The following is a 16949-nucleotide window of genomic DNA, read 5'->3' on the forward strand; positions in this document are numbered from 1 at the left end:
GGCCCCATAGACTTTTCTATCATTTTGAGGTGAGATCCTCCTTAGTTGCACAGGGAGGCCTTGAACTTGTAATCCTTCTGTCATAGCCTCCTGAGAAACTGGAATAATAGGCCTGTTTCATAGAGTCCAGTACGAAAAGATACCTCACTGGTTTTCTTTCTGTGTGTTTACATGTGTGCATGCAGATGTTTGTACTCTTTCTTCTTTATCCAAGTTGAAATTTAATAGGCCATCCTGTTTTCTCCCCTTCCCTTTTAGGTCTTTCAGCTATAGCCCCCATTTGTCATTGTCTTGGAAACATTTTTGTCACAATGGGTGATAAACAGGGACGTCTGCTGCCATCTAGTGGACAGATGCACACACAATGTATCGACAGGATGTCTCCTGAGGCAGGAATTCATTAGTCCCAACCATGTGAGGATGAAAGCTGGCTTTTGCTGCTTGTGTGTGTAGAAGAAATCTCCCTGACCTACTACTTCCTAAAAAGCCATCCAGGTATCTTCTTAGTGCATCGCCAGGAAATTTTGCTTTCTTATTCACCACCTCATGGCCAGGAATTGGTTTTTGTGGCCATGAATAGGGGTCAGATTTAATTCACAGGATAGGTTGTCCTTTCCACCCCCGCCCCCCCAATGTTCAAGGGTTGTATACAAATGGGTCTCTTTCATCCTGATTTTTTTTATTGCTTTAGTTTATGCCTTTACAATACCACATCATTTAACCACAACATTTTTTTTTTAAATAATTTGATTTCTGATCCTAGTTTAGATTGGTTCCTACTAGAAACAATCCCTGAGACAAAGATCTGAGTACAAGTAGTTTATCAGTGATGTGATCCCTTAGTTTATCAGTGATGTGATCCCTTAGTTTATCAGTGATGTGATCCCTTAGTTTATCAATGATGTGGTCCCTTAGTTTATCAGTGATGTGATCCCTGGAGTGGGGAAGAAATGAAACAGAAGGAAAGAAGAAAGAAAGTACAGCGCCTGTTGGTGAGAAATTAACCTCTGTGGGCAACTGAGGGTTTACCTTGGTAACCTGGGGATTGCGGGAGAAAGTGATGACACCAGGTTCTTCCTGCACCAGTTTTTTTCTTCCTTCCTTCCTTCCTTCCTTCCTTCCTTCCTTTCTTTCTTTCTTTCTTCCCTTCTTTCTTTCTTTCTTTCTTTCTCTCTTTCTTTCTTTTGTTTTTCGAGACAAGGGTTTCTCTGTATAGCCCTGGCTGTCCTGGAACTCACTCTGTAGATTAGGCTGGCCTCGAACTCAGAAATCTGCCTGTCTCTGCCTCCCAAGTGCTGGGATTAAAGGTGGGCACCACCACCACCCGGCACCAGTTTTCAATCATTATGGTGGCATTTACTTTCCAACATCGGTTGTCTGCTGTGGACTGCTCTGTGCTCTCTGAGAATATCCCTGTAACTGAATAAAGATGGAAGGTGGGGGGATCAGGGAGGGAGGTTAGGAGGAGGAGAGGGAGGGAGGGAGAGACAGACAGAGAGGGACAGACACACAGACAGAGACAGACAGACAGACACCCAGAACAAAGGGGACAAGAAGGTCTTCTCAAGAGTTCTGCTCTAGTGAGCATTGTTGGCAACCCTGGCAGGGTGGCACTAGCCCCAGCCACAGCCCTCCTGTGCAGTGGTCTGCCCCACTGACACCCCACACCGAATTCCTTTCAGTTGTCTTTTCCCTTTTTAATAAAAATCTTTTGAATGGATAATAGAAACAAGGTGCATATGCACAATGGGATTTATTCAGCTATAATGAAAAAAATATAGTATGAAATTTGTGGGAAAATAGATGGAATAGGAAAATATTATGTCGAGTGAGGTAACCCAGGCACAGCAAGCTAATGGTCCATGTGGTCTTGCATCTGCAGATCCTGGCTTTGGGTTTTTATATGTGTGCATTAATGTGAAAGCAAGTGTGGGTATAGACCAGGAGACTAGAACAGAGTCCATGAGAGGGGAGGGGTTTACTGGTAGGAGGAAGGGAGTCGAAGACATATGACATGGAAGTAGAAGGTGGAGTGCAGGGGTGGGATTGTTTAAGTGGGCGCGGGGCAGGCAGAGGAGGAGAGAAAGGATGGAGAAGCTTCAGTGTGATGGCTGCGCCTGGTTGTCAACTTGACTACACCTGGAGTAAACTAAAATCCACGTGGTTGGGTACACCAGTGAGGCAATTTTTTTCCTTAAATCATTTGAAATGTGAAGACATACATTTAATCTAGATCTTCTGAGGTGGGAAGATCCACCTTTAATCTGGGCCACACCTTCAAGTGGCAGCCTAAATAAAGGATATGGGAGAAGGAAGATTTTGCTTTTTGCCTGCTTGCCCTCACTCTCACTGGCAAGCGCATTTCTTCAGTGGCATTAGAACCTACTTCTTTGAGCTTCTAGTGTGTGCCAAAAACCAGCGGAGACATACAGTCCTGCGTATGAACCAAGTACTGAAATCTTGGACCTTGTGTTGGTAGACAGCTATTGGTGGGCTATCAGAACTACAGCCTGTAAGCCACTCTAATAAATCACATATCTACACACACACACACACACACACACACACACACACACACACACGAACGCACACACAAATGCACACACAAACATACACATACACACACGAACGCACACACAAATGCACACACAAACACACACACACACACACACACACACACACGCACACACACACACACACACACACACAAATGCATGCACACTCATTTTAAAAGTTCTGTTCTCTCGAGAACCCAGATAATACGGTCAGCCAAAACTAAGAATATATGAAAAGCTGACACTTGACAAGCTAATGAAAAGGTAAAGTTAGCAGCGGGGGTTAAGTGTACTTGCTACTCTAGAAGAATTCACTTCCCAGCACCCGCATCAGGCAGCTCGCAGCAACTTGTAACTCCAGCTCCAAGGGATCTCACACCCTCTTCTGGACTCTGAAGGCACCCACCCACATATATACACACCCCATCCTCCTACATAAAACTAGATTGGAGATGCCACATATAGTTGGGTAATACTGTCCTCAGAAGCTATGGTTTCTTTTTTTGGGGGGGGTTGGTTTTTCGAGACAGGGTTTCTCTATGTAGCCCTGGCTGTCCTGGAACTCTGTAGACCAGGCTGGTCTCGAACTCAGAAATCCGCCTGCCTCTGCCCCCCAAGTGCTGGGATTAAAGGTGTCTGCCACCACAGCCCGGCTGTGGATTCTTGAATGAAAACCACAATGCCAGGGGCAGGCTACTTTCCCAGGTGCTTTTGGTCAAGGAGGCCTTCCTTCTAAGCACTCCAAAACAATAAGGCGATCGGCAGGGCTGTTGGTTGCCCACCAGAACTAGTCGGTAAGACTGTGGCTGCTGCTGGGAAGACTGAGGAGGTCAGCAGGGCTGAGAAGGGGGCAGACTGTCTTCCCCAGGGAAGAGCACAGCACTTGGTTATCTATGCCAAGTGGTTAGCTCTGAAAATGCATACAAGTGATGCTATATAGAGCAGGATACGTTTGTATATGTATAGTTGTAACTAACTGCATGAGACCTGAACAGTATCAGGCCCTTGAACATCCTATCATGGGACTGGCAAGGCCCCCTCTCTTTATCAGGATCAGATACTTAATGGTCACTGAAGAAGAAGAGATATTTACATTTTCTTCAATGGTAAGGTACTCATGTTCCTGGAAGCAACCATAATGAAACCCATTGGGTCACACACATGTATATGTGCATTCACACATATGCATATGTACATGCACAGACATACATGTAATTATATTATAACATCAAAAATAAAAGAAAAAACAACAACAGACTCTTGTGGGTCAAAATGTCCCTTCTTCCCTTACAAAACCAAAAGACATCAGCAGGGATAGGAACAGGGAAAGAGAGAGAAATGGGGATAACTGTGATCAGATACATTATATACATGTATGAAAATGTCATGATGAAACCCATTATTATGTGTGATTAATGTGCTAATAAAAACATAAAAAGCACCTTATAAAAGGAGATACATTAAGATTCTCCAGAGTAGCAGAGCCAATGAGGTAAATTATATCCTATATACATTATTGGTATGTATACATGTAAATGTGGTACACAGACATATGAGAGAGATTTATTTTAAGGATCTCTCTTATACCTTGTGGGGGCTAAGTCCAAAATCTGCAGCCATGACAAGCCAACTTGTTGGATATTCAGATGAGAGTAGATTCTGTAGTCATGAGTCTGAACCCCGCAGGGCAGCAGATAGAAATTCAAGCAGGGCTTATTTTGTGTGTGTGTGTGTGTGTGTGTGTGTGTGTGTGTGTCTGTGTGTCTCAATGTGTCTGTGTGTGTCTGTGTGAGTGTCTCTGTGTGTGTGTGTCTGTGTGAGTGTCTCTCTGTGTTAGTGTGTCTGTGTGCGTGTCTCTGTGTGTGTGTGTGCACGTGCCTATGTATGTGGAGATCAGAGATCAACACTGAGTGTCTTCCTCAGTTCTTCTCCTCCTTATTTTTTGAGACAGGCTCTCTCACTGAATCCAGATCTCTCGATGGTGGGCGAGTGCCAGGGATCTGCCAGTCTCCAGCAGTCAGCACTAGAGTCATAGGTAGGTACCACCACACCCAGCTTTTATGTGTGTGCTGAGGATCTGAACTCAAGATGAGAGGCCAAACCTACCAAGGGGGGAAAAACACAGGAAAGACAGTTTGAAGCGTGGAGGCAACAGACTGGCGATCTGACAAAGATCTTGTTGACAGCCACGGTTGAATCAGAAGACTGTAAGAGATGCCCAAAACACATGGCTTCCAGATAAGGGGGACTCTAAAGATAAAAAACCCCGCTTGAGAAAGAACCAATGTGCTTATTACAAAAAAAGAGGGCCACTGGGCTAGAGAATGCCCCAAGAAGAAAAAGCCTATTCAAACCATTACCTTAAAAGTTGCCCAGGGTAACCCTAAAAATAGAGGGGAAACCCACCAGCTTCCTTGTTGATAACAGAGCTTAACATCCTGTCTTGCTAGAACCTAAAGATAAAGTCTCTTCAAAGGTTTATGAATCACCTCTTGGTGACAGCAAAAACAAACAAACAAATGCCTAGAGGAGACCCAGGAGCCTCCACTAGGAAGGTCCAACTCTGCTAACCACAGGCAACCTCCCTAAATCTGGGAGAAACATACTAAGAGAAGGTCAGAGTTGGCTCTCTGAGGCCCGAGAGGGATTTCTACACCAGCTTTGGGGTTGCCAGAAGTGACTAAACCCTTTCCATCTCTTTGTGGACGAGAGATATGAGACCCAGATGCCAGAGGCTGTCCCCCCACCCCCACCCCATTTGCACATCATCACACTCAAGGCCCTGGTTAAGGATACTGACAACCTGTCACTGGGCCAGAGCCTGACCATCACCAATGCCAGAATGACTCATTACCAGTCTCTCCTCTTAAATTCCCCCTAAGATAACCTTTCAGGCCCTAGCTGCCCCCTGCCCCAGACCTTGGCAGGCCACTACATGACTGCTCAGACATTTTGGCCCACATCCATGGGGCTGGACCATATCTTCAGGATAGCCTCTTGATGGATGCAGAGGTAACGTGGTTCACCAATGGCAACAGCTTCATTCTGGATGGACAGAGGTATGCTGGGACAGCGGTCATCTCAAACACCAAGATCAGATGGGTGGGAACCACTCCCACCTGTAAGGTCATCCCAGAAAGTTGAACTGACAGCTCTAACCAAGGCATTCATTGGAGCTCTGAGGAAAGACAGAAGACGTGGATAGCCGGTGAGCCTTTGCTACACTCATGTCCATGGGGCTCTTGATATGGAGAGGCCTTCTGATGGCAGAAAGAAAGAATATCAAAAATAAAAAGGAAACCCTCAGCTGGGCAGTGGTGGCACACGCCTTTAATCCCAGCACTTGGGAGGCAGAGGCAGGTGGATTTCTGAGTTTGAGCCCAGCCTGGTCTACAGAGTGGGTTCCAGGACAGCCAGGGCTACACAGAGAAACCCTGTCTCAAAAAACCAAAACCAAAAAAAAGGAAACCCTCTCCCTACTAAGGGTTCTACGGGGCCTAAAAGCTGGCCATCGCTCACTGCTCGGGACACCAGAGAAGGAAGGATAACAATAGGGCAGATAAAGCAGCCTGACACACTGCCCTAGAAATTGGACCTCTCTTGCCCCTGAGTTCCCTGAATCCTATGCTCCCTGACCACCCTAAGTATTCAAACGATGACATAACCTGGCCTGGGAATTTGCCCACATCCCAAAGTTATGACAGATGGTAGAGAACAACAGATTACAAACCCATCGTGCCAGAAAAAATGAGACTACACATATTTCAGAAGATCCACTGCTCTTCCCACATGAGCATCCGGAAAACAGGACATACCAATATCAAGATTAGAGATGCCAACTCAAAGATAGCTGAGATTGTCGAGAACTATCAGCTTGACTATAGCTGTAAAACCTATCAGCTAACTAATGTGGTGACTAATACAAAGGACCCCGCTAATAGGATCAGAGGCACAAAGCCCAGAGCCTACTGAGAGACAGATGTCACAGAGATAAAACCAGAAAAATTTAGATATAAATAGTTACTGATGTCTATAGAAACCTTTTCAAGTTGGACTGAGGCTTTCTCCACCAAACATAAAACTACATCCACAGCGACAAAGAAACCCTTAAAGGACATACTGCCAAGGTATGGGTTTTCTCAGATGATAGGATCAGATAACAGACCCAGTAAGTCAGGGGCTAGCCAATATTCTAGAGATTGACTAAAAACTATTATACATACAGACCCTGGAGCTTAGGACTGGTAAAAAAGATAAACAAGACCCTTTACTCTCTACTGGGTATGAAACTCCCCTCACCAGATGGGACTCACACCTTTTGAAATCATGTTTGGAATACTACCCTCCCACACTCCCCTTCATTCTTAACATACAGGCAGAGGACAACACTGAGTTTGAGGATCGCCAATTGCTGGACAATCTCAAAGGTGTCCAAGGGTCTCATAAACACTTTTGGCCTAAACTTCTGTGTTCTTTATGAAACAGGTCCCCCTGCAGCCAGGGGCCATTAAAGCCTTGTTAAAAAGGTCGCTATGTTATCATCTTGACCACACCCACCACCCTGATCGACTGGATTACATAGTGGACCCACCACACACACATTTACAGTTAAAGATGACCCTGACCAGCAGGAGAAAACTCAGCCTCATGACTCCCTTCATCCCCGCCGTCTCTCATTGATGGGGCTCTACCCAAGCACCAGGGATACCACAAGGACTGGACAATGACAACCATGACCCCCTCTAAAATATGATGGTCTGATTCTTTCAGGTCACCAATACATCCAGGCCTGAGTTGTCTGAGTCATAGAGACATAGCTCTGCTACCGGCTGTTTTCATGAGATTAGATGTACTACCGATCCCTCCATAACAAAGCCCAGGAGCTTCAGGAAGTCCAATGACTGGGCCTTTTAGTTACCAGAGAAGTGGGGAAATGAGAGAGGCCAAACTTACTTCATTTTGGGACTAGCCTCCATCTTAAAAGAAAAAAAAAAAAGCCTAAGAACTTGACCTGCAGCTGAACCCATGCTACACCCAAGAACCAGAAAGGACCTCATGGTATGTCAATCAAACATCAGTCTGACTGTTTCATACTGTTTGTAAGTGTTTGTGGTCTTGCTTTGGAGCACCCACCTGTCGGCTTACAATAGTCATTCAATTAGATGAATTGAAATTCTAGGCTGGACACCCGCTCGCTTACTCCCGTTTCCTATAAAATCTTGTCCCAGTGAGGGTTTGAGGCTTCTTCACCAAACCATCCTGCTTTGTCAGGGTTGGAGGTAAATAGGTTCAAGCTTGTAAATAAAGACCCTACTGTGATAACATGGAAGCCAGCTCCTGGGTGGTCTTTTGGGGCTCAAGAATGAGACACAACAAGTCCTCAGGCTTGCACAGCAGACTCTTTGTCACAGAATTGTCTCTCCATAGGGGTTCAGATAGGGCTTCCATGTCATAGCCTTGAGGACCCACACTGCTGGAACTGCACCCTTTGCTTTAAGCCCACCCATTTTATGAGGGATAATGTGCTTCAAAATCTACTGATTAAAAACATTAATACTATCTCAGAACACCTTTATAGGGGCAAGCTGCTTTGTACTGTTACAGTTGGTCCTGAAGTCATTATCTTCTCTGTTAGCACTGTTTCTGTCCCTCCTCTTTGACAGGCTGTTCTGTTGGTTTGGGTTGCTATCCATCTGGGTAACCAAGACTTTTATCTCTGAGGTCACTGTGCCTTTCTCAGGATAGGCTTTCAGCCGTTTCACATTAGAGTTATCACCAGGCATAGAATCACCAAGAAGGGAGTCCTACTATGCCATGGGTGAGAGTCCCCTCTCCTTAGAGACGGTTTCTTTTGGTTTCTTTTTCTTTTTTCTTTTTTTTTTGTCTTCTCAAATTCTTTTTTTTTTTATTTAAGATATTTTCTTTATTTACATGTAAATTTCTCCATTCCCAGTTTCCCCTCCAAAAAACAAAGAAACAAACAAAAACCAACAAAAACAAACCCCTGTTGCCTCCCCCTTCCCCATGCCTGCCATCCTGCCCTCTCCCACTTTCTGGCCCTGGCATTCCCCTACACTGGGGCACAGAACCTTCACAGGGCCGAGGTCCTCTCCTCCTATTGATGATTGAATTTGCAATCCTCTACTATACACATGCTGCCTGAACAATCAGACCCCTCCATGTGCAGTCCTTGGTTGGTGGTTGAGACCCTGAGAGCTTTGAGGGTACTAGTTAGTTCATGTGGCTGAGAATTCCAAGCCTGCTGCTCTCTGGCTCAGCAGCACCAGGGCTCATTTGCACTGCCATGATTGCATTGTCATGTAGCAACAGCTTTGCCTCTGTGATGACCGGGGTCACATGGTCACTTCTCTGTTGTGCACACATTTGCCAAGAGAAGCTTGGCATGGCAGCTGGAAGCTGTAGCTTTAGATTTAGTCTAGCCCTGGTTCTACACCTGGCCCTGGTGGCATTGAGTGGAACAACAAATTGTGGAGGCAGCAGAGCCAGACTCTCCCAGTGATGGCTAGGGTCCTCCTTGCGATTTGGTGGCTCTGATATTCAGCTCATAATGGGCAGCTCTGTTCATCCATCCAGTTCTGTCTTGAGGTGACTAGGTCAGTGTTGACTAGGGGCTGCTGACTTCTTGCAGGAGTTCATTTTTCTGTGGTCAGTAGTTTTCTGTGGTGTGTGGCACGGCCTTGCTACAGTATTTCACCCCATTGGCTTCCTTATTTCAGAGAGCCCACCTTGGTTTGCCATGGCAGCTACTGTGTTTTTTGGTCAAGGGAGCTGAGGCCACTCAGCAGCAAGAACCTGATATCTGCTCTTGTTTTGGGAGATATTCTGAAAACTGATAGCTCTCTCAAGGCACCCAATCAACGGTTCAGTTTAGTATTCCCAAGTGTGCTTCATGCTAACTGCCAACTCCAAAGAGACCACACACTGCCTTGGTTTGAACTCTGTGCCATCAATGTAGTGAAGTACTCTGATGCCACTGAACTGTCTGAACAGAGAGTCCTTCTGGACTGTGTTGGGAGAGCATACAGGATAAACACAGTGAGAAGAATAATCTCTGCACTTGGTGAGTATAAGCTATTCTGATCCTTCTCCCTGATGGAGACTGGGAAGAAGTACACTTCATCATCAAAAGCCACACACCAAAGGCTTATGCCATTTAATCTAGTAGGGACAAAACAAGCAAATCAGCAGCAATAGAGGCTACCCGTTGGTAACATTGCCGGGGCCCACTGCCATCCGTTAAGGTGTATTTGGCTCCCAAGAGACCACCCTCTGCATTGTTTCGAGTTTCTGAGTGTGCTACTAAACTGTTTTTTTTTACCTAGAACGAATGACTTCTGAGTTATCATCTTGGCTGGTGGGGGATGGTGGAGGAACTGTTCCTGGGGAGACAAACAAACATCTTCTCATCAAAAAGGAAATGACAACAAACTAAAGAGACAGTAACGTCAAAGCTCAGCTTGGTGAACCAGTGAAGAGTCCTCTGGGAACGTGAGTGACTCAAAGCCATCCGATTGACGGCAAGCTCTTGGGTGATACTCAGGAAAGCTGGAACCCTGAGGCTCTCTGTACAACCTGTAGGAGGTTTGGCAGGTTGGAGAGGCTGTCTTCTAAGCAGCCCTCTGTTTATGCAACCTTGAAGAGGACAGGACTTTGGAAGACTTCTGAGTTCTTTATACACACACACACACACACACACACACACACACACAAGTGCCTGCAGAGTCCAGAGGATCCCCTAATAGTTGGTGTTATAGGTAGTTGGAAGCTGCCCAATGTGCTCGTGCTGGCAAACTTGGGTCTTCTATGAGAGCAGGACATGCTCATGATGGCTGAGCCCTCTCTAGCCCTGCTCCCCAAGTCAGCATGAGCCAGCTTAGGCACTTCCTGAGTCCCACGAGTCTCCCTCCAGGGTAGAAAGTTTCAATATGGAGGAAATTGCTATCCAACAGTGGCACCGTTACACAGATGTTTATTCAGTTCTTCTTATCCTGGTCTCCTAGTTTACACATCAGGTTAACTCACAAGTATATACATCTCAAACATGAATGTGGGGTACAAGGCTTGACCCACAGGGTGGTAGAAGGTCTGGAGTCATCTGTCCTCTCAGTTGCCACTAAAGCAACAGGTCAGATTTTCTTTATTTGTTATCCAGTATTGGGCATTCTATAATAATAACACAAAAGAGACTAAAACACCACTCCGGGTCCACTCTGTACCCAGCCCTGGGATCCATATTGGTGGGCAGTTTTGTATTCAGAGTTGGCTATTGAAAGCTCTAACAGGGGTTGAGCAGGAGGCTGGATTAATCCACACACTCTCTCTGCCAGACTGTGGAGTCCACTCTGAGTTCACTCTTGGACTGTATTCTTGGACTGTCCACAGCCCACAGCTCCTATACTGCTGCCATGTAAAGAGGCAGAGCTTCTTCTCTTTCCTCAGAGCTCCCATAGCCTCTTCCTGGCCAGACCTCTGTGTTGAAGAGTCTGAGCCAACATCCCTCCTCTGCTCTGGGGTACATCATACACACCTCCCCGTCAGTCTCCAGAACGTTGTTCCCTTTGCAAATAGTCCCATAAGTGAACTTTTCTCAAATTGTCCTATGTCATTGTGCTGTTGGGATTAGCCCTTGGCCGAAGGGTCCTTTGAGAACAAAGGTCTGAATGAGAATCGAGGATGACTGTTTCAGAGCCCAGAGCTGGAGTTGATAATGGAAAACATGCCGTTGGTCTTGGTGCATTTTTCAAAGTCAACACGATCAGCGAAGATAAGGTCATGTGCTGGATGAAACCACAGCAGATTTCCATCATGAAAGCTACAAAGGTCTCCTCTTGCTGGTCATCTGCTTGTGGGTATAATTTTTAATGAAATGAATTTGAAGTACCATAGCCAACTTTTCTATGTTTCACTTGATGGCCTTAAGTCCACATAACCAAAATAAAAACAAACAAAAATACTTCAACTCTCTGAAGTATTGAGTAAGGATGGCTTGAGTAAGGATGGAAGCTTCTTGTCACTTAATCAAAACCATGGGCACACTAATAACGGCTCCAGCCACAGATCAAACAATCGGGAAGATCTGTGGGCGTCTCTTTCTATGTCCCTCTGGCCTGGTTGCCTGAGAGATCTTGGGCCCAGAAAGGCAGCCACAGATGATTTTTATAAATAACGTTCACAATCACAGGATAGTTTACAGTTGACCCTGCCCTAGAAACTACACCCACCCGTCCCTTTTAACTTTATGTACCATGCTGTCTTGATTTGACAAGGTATTCATCTTGGCCAGAGCCTGTGTTGGGCAGGCCTGGATGACCCTTTCCCAGGGGTTACATGAAACTTTTTTTGTTAAGGCGTGAAGCTGACACAACTACCCACTCTGGTTTTCAGTAGCTCCTAGTAACTCAGAATCAAGTCTTACTGCCAGAGCTCTCATCTCTCATGGCGATAGGCCATGGGGAGCATGTGATGGGGCCTCTGCCATAGGATGCCAGGCCCTGGGCTCTGGGCATCAGGGTTCATCAGTGCTTAGCTTCCTCATGGCTGTTCTCGAGTGGCTTCTTCAACCATGGGCCTGGAGGGCTGTAGTTTCCTTCCACCCTTTTCCCTGAGGAACTGGCTCTGCAGTCTTCTGGAAGGATCTTTCTGGTTTATGCTCTGTTCCAGTTTGTATTCTGGACCCATAGGGAGATGCTTCTGACAAAACCTCTTACTCTTTTTGTGTTCTGTGCTAAACTGATAATTGATTGTAAAAATGAATACGGCAACTTCTTGATTGTAAAAAAAAAATACCTAATCAATTATAAGCTCACAACCAAACACCTCCAATTTCACATTAACTCTTTTTCTTTTTTTTTAAATTGCTTTAACATTTGTTATTTGAGGGCCAAAGCCAGGACAATGGATCCATATGGGAGAGGAGATGGATTTTAGATTGGCCTGCAACCATCTTCTACAAGGGGATGTCTTTTGGTTTCGGTGAGAAAGGTGAGGGGTCATGTGTAACTAGACACTGTAACAATGCACGGCCCCTCTCCCAACATCAGGGTGATGTTCCATGTCTGCAACTCGCCGCAACCTTCCTGCCTCAGCATTCTGAAAGCTTGGGTTTCAGGTGTGTGCCACCAAATAGTTATTGGCAGTTGTTAACCATGGGGAGGGGGAGAATCAGCTTTCTCTGAGAGTGTAGCCCCTGTTGACCATGTTCCAATGGATGGACAAACTGGTCTTCATGGGTTAAAAAAAAAAAGGAGACCCAAAGTTGGACTTTCTTACCTTTTCCTATCATTGTTTTGAAGTGTCAACTCAGATGGAACCTTTGATGGCCTGGCTAAGAACTGGGAAGTAGGATCTTCACTAAAGCTCACCAAGCATGAAGTTCTGTGTAAGGTCTGGTTGATGGTCCCCTAGGGTCTATATCTTTACTTCTTCCCTCTGCAGCTAGTAGGGGGGTCTCCAAAATACACACGTTTGTGTCTTTGCTGAGAGTAAGGACACATGTTCACATCGGGGAGCACACCACAGGGCAGAAGACAAGTGGTGCACCTCGGGATTCAGCGCTCAGAGTTGACTTCCCGCTCCTGTTGTCAGCACGAGTTCCCGGCTTCAAGTTTGCTTCTGGAAGCCCACCTCAGACACTTTTTATTTTATGGTATCCTGTGAACAAATCTCCTCCCCCCTTATGGGAGTAATAGAGAGGGAGTTACAATATCTAATTACTCGAGGTTGAGAAGGCAGACGTGTTGTTCTGAGAACTACTATCAAGCCCTGGGGGCTTCTACAGTGACACAGGGACTCTACAGTCCATTTTGCCCTTCTATGTGGGACAAGTGTGACCAGGAGAACAGGGCTGGAACAAGAGTGAGGTCGAGAAGTATCCAAACCCCGAAAAATCTCATCTTGAGACTGGCAAGGGTAAGGATTCCCCCTCTCTATTCTTGGCCTGCCTGCCAAGTACCAGCCCACAATCTGCTCTCAGTCCTTCGTGAGGAAGCCACATAGCCTCTTGGTCAAATTACAGGTTAAAGCGCCTGGAATCCTTCTTCAGGCAAATAAAGCATTCTCAGTACCTTAGTTCCAGCCAAAAATGTACGCTCTCCTTGAAAACCCATTCCCCAAGGTTTAAATAGACTTTGTTATACCCTGCCCCCAATAAAGAGAGTGCTGTGGGTGGTGTGGTACCCAAGGGGGTCTTCCACTTCTTTAAGGAGAAAGGGAGGGAGTAATTGGGGGGAGGGACATGTAATGGTTGGACTGGGAGGGGAGGACGTAGTGGGGCAGAGATTGGGATGTAAAGGGAATAAATAAATAAATATATACATACATACATTAAAAAGGAGAGCTGCTGTTTCACATAATATCATCTAGAAGAGCCGTTTCACCCCTCCCCCGATAAAGAAGAGCTGTCACACTGAAAACCATCTCCTGAACCATCTCCTTGACCATCCTGAGGGCGGAAGCAGAGCTGGGCCACATTTCCGCTTTCTTACTATCTCCTCTTTCTTCTCTGCACGTGAGAAGGACCAGCCCATCATCCGCTTCTTTTGATGCGGCCGGAGAGCGGTTTGGGAGGAAGAAAACAATTGTGCATTTTAATATGCTTTCTTTAATCATTCTACCAATAAAATTTAAATCGAATAATTTTATCTTCCTGTCATTAATCTGTTTCTCCTATCCAGATAAGCTCCCCTTTTCTTTCAGTCTATTCAGTCAGTCACGGCTATTATCTTTTTAATTTTTTTCTGACTAACTTTAGCCCGTTGTTCATTAAAAATTTGACTTTATTTTTATTCATATGAGTACACTGTAGTTGTCTTCAGATATATACCAGAAGAGAGCATCAGATCCAGTTACAGATGGTTGTGAGCCACCATGTGGTTGCTGGAAATTGAACTCAGGACCTCTGGAAAAGCAGTCAGTGCTCTTAACCACTGAGCCATCTCTCCAGCCCTTAATTTGACTTTCTTATATTCAAGGGTGTGTTCTAAAGATATAAAATTGTACTGTTAAGTATAATTTTGTTTCACTGAAAAAGTTTTGTTATGTGGCAGTTCTTTTATTGTGTAACATAATTAATGTTTGCTATAAAGTTTTTTATCTTTCCTTTTTAAAGTTCAAAACGTGTTCCTTTGAATTTTAAATACATGACTGTGGTGGGCAAACACATATGTGAATTATTTCTGTTTTTTGTTTGTTTGTTTTTGTTTTGTTTTGTTTTTGATAGGTTTCTCTGTGTAGCCTTGGTTGTCCTGAAACTTGCTCTGTAGACCAGGCTGGTCTTGAACTCAGTGATCTGCCTGCCTTTGCCTCCCCAGTGCTGGGAATGAAGGCATGCACCACCCTGCCTGGCTTTCTCTTCTGTTCTTTGTTTATTTTTTGAGACATGGTCTCACTATGTAGCCCAGATTGGCCTAGAACTCAGAGACCTACTTGCGTCAGTCTCGTAGGTGCTGGGATTACAGACCTGCATCCCATGCCTGCCTCTAAATAACATATTAAATGCACACATATTAAATGCTCATCTCTAGTGACAGCCGTCACCTGCATTTTGTTCCAGTCATTCGATAGCCTAGGGATCCAAATACAGATTTCTAAAACATTCCCCAAGCTTCTGCATTTTAATGGTGTCTGTTATAATATCTTGTTTTTACTTTAACTTTAATTTGTGTCTTCTCTCTCTTTTTAAAGGTTAATTTGCCTTAAACTCGCTGCGCCAAGTGGAGCCTGCTGAGGCTCTGCTGAGGGGTCTGAGAACTTCGCCTTTTAACTCAGCACAGCCATGCCAGCAAGTCCTCCATGCGGACTGGGACCCAGGAGCGGGAATCTGAAGTACAACTCAAGGAAGGGTGATTTACGGTGCATTGCTGGAGTACTTCCTGCTAATGTCATGAGCACGGGAGACTGGAAAAGACAAAGTCCAGGGCAAGGGCTGAGCAGGAGGCTGCGGGAACAGCCTGTCAGATCAGACAGGAAGACAGAGGCTGCCTAGCAATGGAGTTCTCCAGGAGCAGAGGATTATGAAAGCGCTAAGAGCCCTTAGGTTGTTTATCGTTAGGAATTTGGCCATAGAGTAATGAAGTGTAACTAATACAGTGTGTATGTGTGTGTGTGTGTGTGTGTGTCTGTATATGTGTCTGTGTGTTTGTGTCTATGTGTGTGTGCATGTGTCTTGTGTGTATGTGCATGTCTGTGTGTATGTGTGTACATGTGTCTATGTGTGTCTTTGTGTGTTGTGTATGTCTCTTTGTGTGTGTGCGCATGTGTGTATGTGTACTTGTGTGTGTGTGTTCTCACATTAAATTGCTATTTACAGAAAAAGCAGATAGTGGGCTGGGAGACAGTTACGGTTGGTAAAGGGTGCTAGTTATAAAACCTCGATGACCAAAATTCAACCCCAGCACATACCATGTAACAAGCTGGGTGCTCCCTGTGGGCTGTGACCCCAGTCCCCCCAATGTAAGAGAGGTTCGATGGCTTCCAGGCTAATAGAGAAGACAGAAGCTTACAGTTTAGGGAGAGACCTTGCTGGAAAGGAATAGGTGGAGATGAATTGGTGAGGACACTCAGTGCCCTCTTGGGTCTCTGCATGTGCACAAACCCACATGCTTCCTGTTCCATCTCTCTCAGCCTCATCCCCACACATGTATATACTCATATACAAATAAATAAACCCCACATAGAGAAGGAAATAGGACTTGGTTGAAAAAGAAAAGGAAAGATTTCCCTTCAAAGTCATTGTGTGCGTTCCCTCTGTTGTTCCCAGAGAACCAGTCAACTTGCTGGAAAGGAGTGAGCCATGGGCAGTTGTCAGGCCGGCTGGAGCAGCTGCAGGGTAGAGCTTCGAGAAGCAGTGACTATGCTCGGCCCATATTCCCACTCTGGGATGCTGGGCCCGTATTCCCACTCTGGGTTTGCTCTTCAGTTTGTTGGAGCTCAGAGCTCTGAGCTGTGCACTCTGTGTCAGAGGCAGAGAGCTTGGACCCCACTGTCCCCAGTCCTGCTAATATGGTTCATGACCACCATGAAGCCCAAAGATTTAGGCTACCGGTAGGACTTCTCTCCAAAGAAATGCAACACCTTTCTTAAGAAGGGCTGTGGAGGGTGCTGATGAGATGGCTCAGTGGGTAAGAGCACCGACTGCTCTTCCAAAGGTCCTGAGTTCAAATCCCAGCAACCACATGGTGGCTCACAACCACCTGTATTGTGATCTCATGCCTTCTTCTGGTACGTCTGAAGACAGCTACAGTATAATAATAAATAAATCTTTGGGCCTGAGCAAGCATGGCCAACCGGAGGGAGCGGGGTTGACCAAAGCAAGCAGAGGCCCTAAAAAAAAAAAAAGTCAGTTCCCAACAACCAGATAAAGGCTCACAACTATCT

At 45.5% G+C, this 16949-nt stretch overlaps 1 long non-coding RNA gene across 3 annotated transcripts; it reads left to right on the top strand.

Annotated features, from left to right (window-relative positions):
* Positions 1–251: 251 nt before the first annotated feature.
* Positions 252–15659, top strand: LOC116084418. 3 transcript variants are annotated; one of them, XR_004116099.1, is made up of 5 exons: positions 252–495; positions 916–992; positions 4507–4590; positions 9899–10064; positions 15258–15659. It is a non-coding gene; the product is annotated as an uncharacterized LOC116084418 (long non-coding RNA). The 3 variants fall into 3 exon arrangements; XR_004116097.1 differs by lacking the exon at positions 15258–15659 and having other exon boundaries at positions 9899–12398; XR_004116098.1 differs by lacking the exons at positions 916–992; positions 15258–15659 and having other exon boundaries at positions 9899–12398.
* The last annotated feature ends 1290 nt before the right edge of the window (positions 15660–16949 follow it).

The sequence above is a fragment of the Mastomys coucha genome, unplaced genomic scaffold (assembly GCF_008632895.1).
Source record: "Mastomys coucha isolate ucsf_1 unplaced genomic scaffold, UCSF_Mcou_1 pScaffold9, whole genome shotgun sequence".
NCBI classification, from domain to species: domain Eukaryota; kingdom Metazoa; phylum Chordata; class Mammalia; order Rodentia; family Muridae; genus Mastomys; species Mastomys coucha.